The sequence below is a fragment of the Stegostoma tigrinum genome, chromosome 8 (assembly GCF_030684315.1).
Source record: "Stegostoma tigrinum isolate sSteTig4 chromosome 8, sSteTig4.hap1, whole genome shotgun sequence".
NCBI lineage: Eukaryota > Metazoa > Chordata > Chondrichthyes > Orectolobiformes > Stegostomatidae > Stegostoma > Stegostoma tigrinum.
Window position 1 is genome coordinate 87,710,059 of NC_081361.1, and position 14,342 is coordinate 87,724,400.

At 42.4% G+C, this 14,342-nt stretch overlaps 1 protein-coding gene and 1 long non-coding RNA gene across 5 annotated transcripts in view; one reads left to right on the forward strand and one right to left on the reverse strand.

The window, feature by feature from the left end:
- LOC132209910 (uncharacterized) overlaps positions 1–9,929 on the reverse strand; it is a 71,936-nt gene extending 62,007 nt beyond the window's left edge. The window contains exons 1-2 of the long non-coding RNA XR_009446081.1: positions 9,779–9,929; positions 8,373–8,470 (exon numbers count right to left, since the gene is read on the reverse strand). This is a non-coding gene — a long non-coding RNA (uncharacterized LOC132209910). The remainder of the gene's footprint in view (positions 1–8,372; positions 8,471–9,778) is intronic.
- LOC125456128 (zinc finger protein 644-like) overlaps positions 1–14,342 on the forward strand; it is a 135,075-nt gene that overhangs the window by 83,474 nt on the left and 37,259 nt on the right. The gene's annotated exons all lie outside the window — the stretch shown is intronic.

The window sequence follows — 14,342 nt, forward strand, 5'->3', positions numbered from 1 at the left end:
TCAGGCCCAGGTTTTGCAATATTTGGATATGATATCTGAGGGAGCCCTAAATTGCACCCAGCATTGTGCAAATCTTCAGGCACTATTCCTTTTTGATCTTAGGATGGAGAAAAGGTGATTGAAGCAGCTGAATATGGTTGAGCTTGGGACACAAACCTAAAGAAAGGCTCTTGCGGTACAGTGGTAGCCTCCCTACCTCTGAATCAGGAGGGCTGGATTCAAGTCCTGTCTTATCCAGAGGTATGTTATAACAAATCCAAGTAGGTTGATCAGAAAACATATCTTAAGAAACTCCTACCGCAAAGCCCTTGCACTGAGATGATTTATCTCTGACCATAAATATCTTTGATAATGCTAGGTATTGGAAGTTGGTCCTCCTGTCGTCACTGACTTCAGGTTTCAAGGGGTCCTTCATTATACACTCAGTCAAATGCTACCTATCAAGAGTAGTCACTCTTACCTCACCTCTGGAAACGAACTCTTTAGTCCATAGTAAAGAATGGTTAAAAACCAAGGCTGTGATGAAATCAGGAGCTGAATGGCCCTCACAGAATTTAAACTGAGTGTTAGTGAGTAGGTCATTTGCTAAATAAGACCTGCTTGATAGTAGTGTTGACCATGTTTTCTGTCACTTTACTGATGGTTGAGAACAGACTTTTTTTAGTGTACATTCCTGCATTGTGGGTGTTGCTGGCTAGTTCAGCTTTTAATACCCATCAGCAGTTTCCCTGGAGAAGATGGTATTAAGTTGCCATCTTTAACTACTGATTCAGTGGTAGTTGACTGGGTTTGAGAGCTCTGTTGTTCAAAACATACCTGGGCAATTTTTCATGTTTCCGAATAGATACCTATATTGTAAGTATACTGGAACAGCTTGATCAGGACATAGCTAATTCTGGAGCACAGGTTTTCAGTGTTATTATTCGAATGTTGTCAGAGCATATAACCTTGTCAATATCAGTGTTTTTTCAGCCACTTTTAGATATCGTGAATTGAATCAAATTTTCTGAAGACTGGCACCTGTGTTGCTGGGGACCTCAGGAGGTGGCTGAGGGGATTGTGTGCTTGACACTTTTCACTAATGATGGTTGCAGTGCTTCAGCCTTATGTTCTGCTGGGCTTTCCTGTTATTGAGAATGGGGATATTTGTGGTGTCTCATTATCTTGTTAATGGTTTAATTTTAATTGCCCTAGCATTTGCAGCAAGATAGTTCAGAATGCACAGCTTAGATCTGATCTATTGGTTGTTGGATAGCTTAGCTCATTATGTATCTACCCAGGAAATGTGGGAAATGCTCTGGATTTCAGGTGAGACGAAAACTTTGGGGTTTCAAGTCCCTGCTCCCCAGTATATTCCTGGCAAATGTCCAAGCCGTTGAGAACAAAATGGATGAACTTAAAGCAAGATTCACCTTCCAAAGGGAATTGAGAGGCTGCTGTCTGCTCTGTTTTGCAGAAACATGGCTCACTCCTGTTTTTACACCTGACTGTGCCTTACAATGTGAGGGTTATTCAGTTCATCAAATGGACCGCTTGGCATCCTTGGGCAAAGCAATGGACATTGTATGGGGTCTGCCTCCTAATTAACGTCACCTGATCCCAGCAAGTTGTTGCTCCCCAGACGTAGAATATCTTACTGTAAAGTACTGTCCCTGTGATGTACCAAGTGAATTCACCTTCACTATCTTAACAGTGGAATGAAGGGTGTACTTGATTAAGTACATAATATTACAAACAATCTTGGGACAGATATAATACCCTGAGGCTTTATTCAGTGTAATAGGTGACTTCAACCAGGCAAACGTCAAGAACGTATACCAAAATGCCATCAACATGTCTCCTGTCCCACCAGTCCAAAAATGTGCAGGGTAGGTGGGTTGGCCATGCTAATTTTCCCATAGTGTCCAGAGATGCTTAGGTTAGGGTGGGTTAGATATGGGAAATGCAGAGGTAGGGGAATGGGTCTGGGTGGGATGCTCTTTGGAGGGGTGGTGTAGACTTGTTGGGCAGAATGGCCCATTTCCACACTGTAGGGACTCTATGACTTGAAACTACAGTTTTCACTGTATCTTTTGGTACATGTGACAACAATAAATCAATCAATTAATAAGATATAGCTTCTGCTTTAAGTGGAAGCTTTTAGCCTTTACTGTCTATCTTTGCACTCTGCATCCCTTTATAAAGCCAAAGAGCCTCCGTATTTTTTCGCCTGCTTTATTGATTTCTTACCGTAACCTTTTTTTCCCTAAGACGGGTTGTGGTCCTGACAAAGCTACATTTATAGACTATCCTTAATAATCCTGAATTGATCATTACTTGCATTTTCTTTAAATATAACAGCCCTGTGATGATAGGTAAGAACTTCTCAGTTCAATCATTGACCATAAAGCATGTGTGACTTGTTGGAAGGCTTGGAGGTTATCATATTTGCAGAAATTTGCAGCTCTTTTCCTCCTTAGTAGCAGAGGGCACTGGGGAACCATCTGCTGTTGAAATAACTGGAGATCTGTAGTAGCGCACACTGTGGTTCGTAAATATAGCTACAGTGAGCTAATGGTGAAAGGAGTGAATTGAGTCCAAACTTGAAGTTTGCAATCAAGCTAACTCTTGTGCTTCCTGCAGTGTTGACATTTTTGAATACAGCTATGACTGTACCCTTGCAGACAAGAAGTTAGATACGAAGCATGTCAATACTGGAGAAATGAGCCACTCATTGCAACTTGAGCAAATTTTTAGTTCAGTATGAAACCATGATTAATTCTTCATTGCACTGAAATATTTTTGAAACTTATCCTTCCTTTGCTATAGAGCTGCTCAACACAGCTTCCAGGTGTGTTTGAATTTTTAGTGCAATAAATCTGTGGTTTTCTCAGTAATAACTGCCTGACTTGGCTTGTTCAGATGGTCATGGAGAGCCTGTATATTTAGGATTCTTGGAAAAGAATTTTCCAGGTTTGCTTCTGTTTGGTAATAACAAAAAAAAGTTGTAGAATTGTGTTGTTCATTATCCATTTTTATTCATTGAACAGGCATTCTCATTTATGACTTGTTACTGACTTATTGCAATTGGTTTAAATTCAAATGATAAATGCACGACTTGTGAAAGTAATGTAGTGCTTGCTGCTTCCCTCGTTATTGGATTGCTCTTTGTCTTTATTTGTTGATGGGATGAGGACGTTCTGCCTAGGCAGCATTTATTGCCCATCTCTAATTGCCCAGAGGGCAGTTTAGAGTCAACCACATTGCTGTGGGTCTGGAATCACGTGTTAGCCAGGTAAGCATGGCAGTTTCCTTTGCTAAAGGGCATAAGTGAAATAGATGGGGTTTTCCGAAAATCGACAATAGGTTTATGGCCATCATTAGAATCTTATTCCAGATAGTTTATTGAATTCTAATTCCACCATCTACTGTGACAGCATTCGAACCTGGGCCCCCAGAACGTTATCTGGGTCTTTGGATTAACAGTCCAGCGACGTCACTAGGCCATCACCTCTCCTTTCTTAACCGTATGATTAATAGGACATACTTGTATTTGTCCTGTCACCAGAATATGTGATTAGTACAGTACTACAAGCCTGCTGTATGAGTAAAAGGAATCTTATAACTGTAATCAGCAAACCTGCCAGACTAGGTAGTTGGAATTCACATGATATTTGAATTTAAAATTGATATAATTGATCTTAGGTCATGAAACACTTTAGTTAAGGCGTAATTTCTGTTACATTAATATACGTAGATTGAAATATTCAGTCGAAGGGTCCATTTGTTATAATTTATGTGAAGATCTTTTGTGCTTAGTCTAGAAACAAGATTAATTTTAATTCCCTCGTATGCAGTTTTAACTTTGCTTGATGTGGCAATTTAAAGCTGAATTACAATGTTTAGTTTTCTTTTTAAGTTGAATGGTGTGAAGCACCAATATAGCAATTATACAAATTGTAATTTCACAGGATTTACAGAAGTTAGCTGTGCATTTTGCATATTGCAGCATATCTATTATTCAATTGAATGGCAATGCTCCAAAACCACAATTTTGTTAAGAATCGCAACTTTTGGCAAGAAAGCACTGATAGTTCTTCTTTTTGGTGACATACCTCCAGTTCTAATGGCTGGTTCATCATGCAACAGCCTTCAATAAAATGTTCAGCACTTTGAGCTGCACCTTGTCTGTGCATTTAATTAGGACTTGTAAGATCATCTGTGTACATTTTAAAACAAAACTAAACTGGCAGTCATAATATTTTCCATTACATAACTTCTGTGCTAGCCCCTTGAGCTCAGCCAGTTACAAATGACTAAATAAAAGGCATTCAGCTTGTGTGGACCTCACAAACAGAGTGCAGTGAGGAAGGGGTATTTTAAAAAGAACAACATTTAATTTGCTCCAAGTATTTTGACTTTACACCTGGAGAACGTATACATTGTACAGCCAATGATAATTGGGAGAAGAACATAAATGACTAGTGCACTGATTATCAGTATTAGAATTTCTCACATCACCAATCTTTGAAGTAAAACACAGGATGAATACTTTGAAGTTATAAGTATCTATGTTTTGTATCTGGCCAAATTTATTTTTCTTCGGAGACCAAGTGTGGAGGCAGCTGTAGAAGTGGAGGGTACTTCTACTGTTGGGTGAGTTGGGTTTTCTGGCATGATTCATCTTCTTGTCTCATTCCATATTTATGCATGGATGAAGATTCCAATCTTACGGCATGTGTGCAGAAAGTTTTGCCTTCTTCCCTGGAACAACTTGGCATCAGCTTCCAGGCATTCACATTGTTCATTCCCACTTCACCTAACTGCACCTTACAACCTGAGGGCTTCTCAATCCACTGGATTGACTTCAGCAAGGTGTTCTCAGCAGAGTAGTGGGCAGGGAGATCTGCCTTCTGATTAACACCTCTTGGACGTGATGATGCTGGTGAGTTAATGCTGCCTGAACCTATGATATCTAACGGTGAAGTGCTGTCCCTACTACCTGCCGCTGGAGTTTACTTCTGCTTTTGTGACAGTTTAAATCTCACCCATATGCAGAAGTGAACTGTGCACTTGATGAAATATACACCACCACGGATGGATTTGAAACAACATTTTCTGAGGCCTTGTTCACTAGCCAATGACTTCAACCAGGCCAACTTTGAATGTGCTATTAAGATATGACCATCACATTTCCTGTCCCACCAGAGGCTCAAATAGCCTGGACCATTGCTACACAACCATCAAAAACACCTACTGCTCTATCCTGTGCCCATATTTTCAACACTGGTGCCCTGAAAGACTGCATACTTAATCCCTTACTATACTTCCTTTACACTCATGAATGTGTGGCCAGGTTTTGTTCAACTCACATCTACAAGTTTACTGATGATACCACCGCTGTAGGACAAATCTCTCAACAATGACAAGACAAAATACAGAAAAGAGATTGAGAGCTTGATGATGTAGTATAATGATAGCAATCTCTCCATTAATGTCGGCAAAATGAAAGAGCTGGTAATTGACTTAAGGAAGCAAGGTGTAGGGCATGCTCCTAACTACGTAAATAGAGTGGAGGCAGAGATGGTTGAGAGCCTCAAGTTCTTAGATTGCTAGTAATCGTCATTCCTATCTGTTCCATTCATGTTGCTGCAATGGCCAAGACAGCGCAACAATGCCTCTACTGCGTCAGGAGGCTAAGGAAATTTGGCATGCCCATAAAGACATGTACCAATTTTTATAGATGCACCATAGAAAGAATTCTATCCGATTTGATATGGCGACTATTCTGCCTAGGACTGCAAGAACTTACAAAGAATTGTGAATGTAGCCCAGTCCATCACTCAAGCAAGCCAACCTTTCATCCATCTATACTTTTCACTGCCTTGGAAAGGCAACCAACATTGCCAAGGAACCCTCCCACCCTAGTTATAATCTCTTCTGTGTCAGGCAGAAAATGTAAAAGCTTAAACACACAGACTAACAGATTCAGGAACAGCTTCTTCCCTGAATGGACAGCTCAAGTTTCAAATTTTGTGTTGACCTCACTCTTTTGTGTACCTTCTGTACAGCCTTAACATTGTATTCCTTGCTTGATTCTATTACTGTAATGATCTTGGAATGGTATCACCGGCCTGTACTGCACGCAAAACAAAACTTTTCACTGTTCCTAAGTACATGAAACAATGTTAAATCAAATCAAATCAAAACAATCAAGTCATTTTAGTAAATTAGACCGTAAGGCTGTGCTCCTTCGCTCGGCTTACAAGCAGAAACTGAAGTATGAGGATCTTGTACAGAAAATTGAGATAACTGATAAGCTCTCGCGTGACTGCTTGGAGTTGATAGATTAGTCCATATTCAAGAACTCAGTGGCCAACCTAAATGAGTATACCAGTAGTGTCATAGACTTTTGCAATAAATTTGTAGAGGACTGTGTGCCAAAGAAGTTAATTCGAGTGTTCCCCAAGCTGAAACTGTGGATGAACCTGAAGATCCACACTCTACTGCGCATTAAAGACAACGGCCCAGTGGTTCTGACATCCATCATGTGCTTCGAGAAGTTTTGATGGCACACACCAATTCCAGTCTCCCATGTTGCCTTGATCCACTACAATTTGCTTACCATTGCAGTAGGTCCATGACAGATGCCACCTTCCTGGACCTACAGTTATCCCTGGGACACCTGGATAACCAGCATAATGATTCGTCTGGCACAACACAGCCATAATCGTGCAAGTCAAGCAGGGAGACGGCAAGGAATTCCTGGAGGCCTGGTATTCTAACCAGAACTACATCAGCAAACACACTGAATTATACCTGGTGTCCCAACCACCGAGAAACCGAACTGGAAGTGGTGCCAAACACCTCAACAAATTGAGGCATCTAAGTGAAGGGTCTAGGCCTGAAACGTCAGCTTTTGTGCTCCTAAGATGCTGCTTGGCCTGCTGTGTTCATCCAGCTCCACACTTTGTTAGCTATGATCCATCTAAGTACCTCCCAGTAGTGAACCACGTCAACTCGCCCTCCCACTTCCTGGACGACATGTCCATCCTGGGCCGCCTCCAATGTCACAACGATGCCTTCTGAAAACTGGATGAACAGCACCTCGTATACAGCCTTGGAAGCCTACAATCCAATGGTTTCAGTGTGGATTTTACTAGCTTCAAAATCTCTCCACCCCAACCTCCATCCCAAGACCAATAACCCCCATCCCCACCTCCTTGACTTGTCCGTCTTCTCTTCCACCTATCAACTCCACTATCTACCTGCTATCACTGCGCCCACCCCCATTTATTTCAGCACCTCTTTCCCCTCACTAATTTCTGAAGAAGGGTCCTGACCTGAAATGTTAGCTTTCCTGATGCTATCTGGCCTGCTGTGTTCCTCCAGCACCACTCCTTGTTATCTCAGACTCCAACGTTGGCAGTTCCTACTATCTCTGTGACAGAACACCGACACTTCGCCGGAGGTGCTCTGACTTTGTTACCCAGCAGGATGACAAAAGGTTTGCAACCAAACCCAATGGCTTGACAAGCATGTCTACAACCTCAACAAGGACACCTACCTCAGACTCCTGTTTATTGATTGATTTATTGTTGTCACATGTACTGAGATACAGTGAAAAGTGTTGTTTTGTGTGCTATACAGGCAGATCATATACAAAGTGCATCAGAGCAGCAGAACATATGACTTTTAGCTTAACTTTAGCACCATAAATCCAACCGAACTCCTGAGACCAAGGACTCCGCTCCTCCTCTGCACCTGAATCCTCGGCTTTCTGACCCACTGACCAAAATCGGCAAGGTTAGACAACAGACTGAGTCAGAATAATCTTCTAAACCAGTGCCCTGCAAGGCTGTGTATTCAGCACCTTACTGTACTCCCTATACACTGTCAACTGTGTAGCCGAATTTAGCTCTAACCTCATTTACAAATTTGCTGATAGCACCCACAGTATTCAGGTGCTGATTAGACAGGGTACAGGAAAGAGACAGCTTTGTTGTCTTTACACCAAGCCACTATCTCTGCTTCAGTGTCAGCAAAATGAAGGAGCTGGTCAGTGACTTTGGGAAGTGGTTGGAGGACATGCCCCTGTCTGTATCAGTGGCGCTGAGGTAGAGATGGTCGAGAGCTTCAAGTGTCTAGGACTAAATATCACCAACAATCTATCTTTGTCCATCCACATTGCCACAGCCTGGAAAGTGCACCAATGCCTCTACTTTGTCAGAAGGCTAAGGCATGTCCAGAATGGCTCTTATGAATTTTTATGGATGTAATATAGAAAGCATCCTGTCCATTGCATCACAGCTTGATATGGCAACTGCTTTTCCCAAGACTGCAAGAAATTAGAGTTGTGAATGCAGCCTGGTCCATCATGAAAACCAGCTTACCTTCCATTGACTCTGTCTACACTTGCTGCTGCTTCGTGAAAGCAACCAACATAGACAAGGATTCCTTCCACCCCAGTTATGCTCTCTTCCACACTCTTCTGTTGGGTAGAAGATACAAAAGTTAGAAAATACGTACCAACAGATTCAAGGACAGTTTCTTCCCCGCTGCTAACAGACTTATGAGTGGATCTCTCCTAGAGTTGATCTTTCTGCACCTTCTGTAGCTGTCATACGAAGCAGTATATTTTGTATTCTGTTCTGTTACCCTGATGTACGTACATAAGGTATAATTTCTCTGGTTAGCACTCAAAACAATACTTTTCAACGTATCTCAGCACATGTGGCAATAAATCAGGCAACACCTTGCAGTCTAGGAGAGAGGTGAAGTGCGTTCCCTGGAGATCACAGCAAGAGATCATATGACTGAAGGTGGCCTGAGCAAAGTTTGCTGTGGATGTCAGCATCATTGGTTGGACGAATGGTTGTTTACACTCTGCCACTTGCCTACACATTGCTTTGAGTGGGAGTTAACACTGTAAGGTTTCCACTGCACAGGACTGTCTGTCACACACAATATTGGTAGCAGATACTTCCATCAGAGGCTTCATGCAATCAATGTCTATTGCTTAATTGCAGTTACCAGTAACACTACTTGAACAAAATGCTGCTGCCTCTAAAACATCTGTAGTGGTTCACACTTAAAAGGAGCTATAACATTCAGTAGCTCAAGCACTGACAGCTCACTGACCTCTTGTTACACCCAGAAGAGCGTGCATATCTGATAGCTTATCACCGAAGGCTTGCCTGAGACAAAGACACCACCAGAAAGTATAGTTTCAGAATGAAGATCTCAGGTATGCCAGGCAGACAAATCATATAGTGTTTTATTGATTTGCAGCTCAGCCCCTTGATGACATTGAAAGGTGGTTCAATCAGAATATTAACTCCAACTTCCCCCATACCACATTCTTTTTACAAGTAATACTTGGACAATCACAGCTCTGGGGATTGACATCAGTATATTCTCTATCACTGTAGGCAAAACACTCATGCATCCATGCAAATATGTCTTAATATTTCCTTCCTTTTGCAAAAGATTGTGCACAAGCAGGTAGAATGATGCCTTGCGTATGACTTCCTACCCTCTTTGAGAAAAGGCTGCTGAGCTAGCAGGAAAACAAAATTTGTGCTGAAGGGGAATCGTTTCCCCACCCCCGCTCCCGGGAAAACCCCCGCTCCCGCATTGGCGTTAACCTTACCACCTCCCCAAAATACCCAAACCTGTTTAGTGAGATAATAGCCGAGCAGCTACTTCCTGTTGCACAACAAGCACCAATTTTTTAGTGTTTTACTATTCAGCCTACAGACCCTATTCCCAAGCTAGGAGTCCCAGTCCCCAGGCCCACCTCTAGCAGCACCTTGTGGCAAGCCTCTTGAGGAAGAACAGTTGTGAACCGCAGAGGATGCGTCGTAGAATCCTTCTTGTCCACTCTCCACCCAACAGCAACATTAAACTCGTGGAAAATCTCTCTAGAGCAAGCTAGGTGTCATATTCTTGTCACATTCACAGCACTGAAGCACCCACAGCTAGAGGAGAAGGAAATGACCAAGGCCTCTGACATTTCACAATTGTGGGAGTAGAGGGCCCTGCAGAGTCCGGTACAGATCCTGAGCCTTTACACTCGGCCGTTATTGGCTAACGGAGATGCATAGACAGAACATCTGAGAGGTGCCGGAGATCATGCACAGACTGAACAGAAGGACAGAGGAGTCTGCTCAAACATTTTCTGTGATATGGCACTGGCACATAGTTGTGCCCACTATGAAGAACCAAGCCCAGCACAATGATTAGTGTCTGCTAGATATGCATGAGGAGTTGTTACTCCATTACATGAGCCATGGATGCATTCATTTACTGCCTGAGCAAAAGGGGGCCACGGTACCTTGACCATACTCCAGGTGGCTAATCCTCAGGGGGTGAGAAAGTGCTGTTACACGCCAACAGGAAGATAAGTGACAGCAGTAGGGTTAGGATTGTCAGATCAGTGCGCTTAAGAGGTGCTGTGTCACCCCACCTCTCCTCTGTGACAGACCCAAGTGCATCCACCAGGTTGCAGGTACATCTATTCAGGAGGTCTCCAGTATTCCAGAGACTTCTAAGTCCTGGACCACCACCAGGCACCATCGCTGTCATTTTGTGGCAAGTCAGCAAAGCAGGCAACAGGCTTCTATGACTTCAACTGCACCTGTCGAGAGAACACCAAAATGGAGTTGCAGGAAAGAAAAGATTAATGCAAGTTGATGTCATTTTGGCTGTATTGGTGCTAACCTTCTATACAGCTTTACGCTTGTACAAAAAACTGAATTTGTGTTGATTGTCTTGTAGTTTCTTTCAATCTGTTAAGTCTTCTGATTTTTTTTTGAGCACCTTGAGAGATGCATGTACAGTTATCAGCACACCAAGTAATTAATGATTTGGATTAGGGAATGAAATGTAATACCTCAAAATTTTGCAGGTGACAATGCTAGGTGGGAAGGTGATGTGTGACGAGAATATATAGATGCTTCAGTGTGATTTGAACAAGTTGAGTGAGTGAACAAATGCATGGTCGGTGAAATCTTACGAGAGTAAACGTGAAGTTACCCACTTTGGTTGCAAAATCAGGAAGGAAAGTTATTACCTGAATGGCTTTCTTGGGAGGTGCCACGAGATCTGTATAATCTTGTACATCGGTCACTGAAAGTAAGCATGCAGATGCATCAGGTGGTGAAGAAAGCAAGTGATATGTTGGTCTTCATAGCAAAGGGATTTTAGAGTACAAGAGCAGAGATGTCTTGCTGTAATTGTACAGAGTTTTGGTGAAATCTGACCAGAAATATTGTGTGTGGTTTTGGTTTTCTTATCTGAGAAACGTTGTTCTCGCTATGGAGAAAGTGCGATGATGATTTACCAGACTGATTTCTGGAGTGGCAGGACTGAGGTATGAAGAGAGACTACATTAGTTAGGCCTGCATTCACTGGAGTTTAGAAGAACAAGGGGGGAATCTCCCACAAACACACACAATCTTAACATGATTAGAAGCAAGCACAGGAAGTATATTCTGGGGAGTCCAGAAACAGTGGTCATAGTCTAAGGATGCAGGATAGGCCATTTAGGACTGTGATAAGAAATTTCTTCATCCAGACTGTGGTAAGCCTGAGGAATTGTCTGCTACAGAAAGTGATTGAGGCCAAAACATTGAATATTTTCAAGGGGTTAGATATTCCTAGGGCTAAAAGGATTAAAGATTATGGAGAGAAAGTGGGATCATCATGTTGAATGGAAGAACCGGCTGAATGGGCTAAGTTACAGACTCTTTTATTTTTTGTGTTTCTATGTGCACCTATACAAGGAGGCTGTCATTCAGTGTGACTCTTTCGGAAGATCATAACTTGCAGGAAGTGGGAACTTAGGCTAGGTGGGTGGGGTTTGGGAATCAGTTGGTATTGTTTAACCCCCCCTATATAAAATCGTAGAATCCTTAGCGTAGATAGAGGCAGTTCAGTCGCACTGATCCTACAGAGGGCATCTCACCCAATCCCTGTAACATTTGCTATAGTTAACCCACCTGGCCTGAACATCCCTGGACTCTATGTGACAATTTAGTACAGCCAGTCCACTAACTGGCACATCTTCAGTCTGTGGGAAGAAACCGAAGCACCCATGATATCACTGTAAGGGGAGCAAATTCACTTTTTATGCCAAACAAAATAGCCTAACACTATAAAGTTACAAGCTAAGCATTCTTTTCGAGTGCTGGAACATCTCTGTGCTTTAACGGGCTAATTGCTGAGTGTCTGCAAATGTTTATGCAGAATTATTATTTGATCTAGCTACTATCAAGTTCTTTCACTGTTGCTTTGGCTTTCTCCTCATTTTTGTAATTGGTGTTGACTCCCTAAGTATCTCCATGAGACTCCTTTTCATCCTTGTCTGAGGACAAGAGCCTAGTTCTTCTCCTGTTTTTAAGCCTCATTCTGTTGTTGAGCTAAGTTGTGTAGCAATCATAATTCAAGAGACCCTCTCTGAATACTGGAGCATTTCTCCTAAGTGGCCCAGGCAACAGAAATGCATCTTTAGAAAACGAATTGTTCATTCAGTGATGACCCCAGTGTATTTATGGGTACATTGTTGCACTGTTTGGCCTCATCCTGAGTGGCTTACACTGGGATCATTAGTCTTGTCACCCAGGAAGCCAGGTTTGGAAATGGGGGTGAGGAGTGGAGGAGCAAACATTCACACAACCTGACAGTTGTGCAGAATTTAAGTGTCATGACAGGTCCATAGAGAGCAAACATGCCTGAGAGAATTATTGCCTTTGGTGACAAATTAGCAATCCCTTCCTGCTCGGGAAAGTAGCTGATTGATGCCATGGAACTCCGAACGCAATGTATGTGCAGTTGATGATCCCTTTAACGTTGGCGAATTCATTGCGCTGGCTGCCAATCTGATAGCTTGAGCGCCTTCGCTGACTTGGTCCATGGTAAGCTGCTTTCCTGTAAGGCATGATATGGAGGAGCCAGTGTTGGACTGGGGTGGACAAGGTCAGAATTCATATGACAAGTTTATTTGAAAACATGAGCTTTCAGACCCTCAGTCCTGATAAGTAAACCTGTTGGACTACAACCTGATGTTGTGTGAATTTTGACCTCTCCTGTAGGGGTCATTGGTGAACATTCACCCGCACTCATTGGCTTTAATTGGCAGATGCCATGCATTTCCCAGGTTAAAGTTTGGAAGAAGGTGGTGGTTAGGAAGTTTAATGCCACCTGTATGGTGACTCTGGTTAGCACTGCTGCTTCACAGTGCCAGGGACCCGGGTTCAATTCCACTCTTGAATGGTTGTCAGTTTGGAGTTTGCACATACTCCCTGTACCTGTGTGGGTCTGGCACATTCAACGATTATTTGCCTTTATTCTGTAATGAGTTCCTCCTTCAAAGCCCTTAGCTAAATGTTCACCTAGCAGTATTTTTTTTAGTTTCTCTCTTGACTTTTTGGTGTATTTGCGCTGTATAGGATCACATTCAAACAAAACTTAGACCCATCCCATTTGTACTTCATATTCTTTGAGTAGCCTTACCTTGAAAATGATTTTGGGAAAGAAGGTAGGTGCAGACTTTTCCTTCAATTCATTCATCCTCTACCCTCCTGCCTCTAGAATACACTTCTTTTCCTCCACTCACTTTTAGATGGCTGGCTGCCTCCTTTCCTCTGGCATCTATTCTGTCCTCTTTCAATCTCCCCCTTTAATTCTTAGCCTTTAATTTGTTCTTACACTGATCATATTCTGATATAGAAACCCATGCCCAATGTTGATTTTTCGTAGTCCCTTAATGAATTCACCTGCTCATTCTCCCATCCCAGCACCACTAATTTCCTAATTATGGATCCCACCTTAAATTGCCACACCAGACTTTTATTGTCTCCCCCCCCCACCCCCATAGCTGTGAAAATCTCGATATCTGCTCGATCATTCCAGTGCACCTAACAACCATGCCCTTTTAAGTTCCACTCCACTCCACTCCATGATTCATTTCCCCACCTTTCTTTGAGCTTTTCCCTTTTTGTGTTGAACCTCCCTTATGTTTTAATCCTTTTTTTATTTTCATCAGACTTGCCTACCCTGGTGAGGTTTGTTGGTGTTGGCCTGTAGGACAGTGAGGTAGTCATATCATCACTCTTTACCCTTCAAGAGTTCAACTACAAGCAGGTCTGCAAATGATTGAGATTTCCTATGAGCTGGTTGACCCAGTCAGGTTTCACCCGCATGCTAAGCATTTGCACAAAGAAATAATTTGTTTGTGAAGGAGTAAAGTACTGAGAACATTTGTACTCAATGAAACTTGGATGAAAAAGGACTCCTCACCAGGTGTATGCCTCTCATTTCAGTCCATGTTTGAAGACAAGTGTTTCCCATTTTTGATTAAC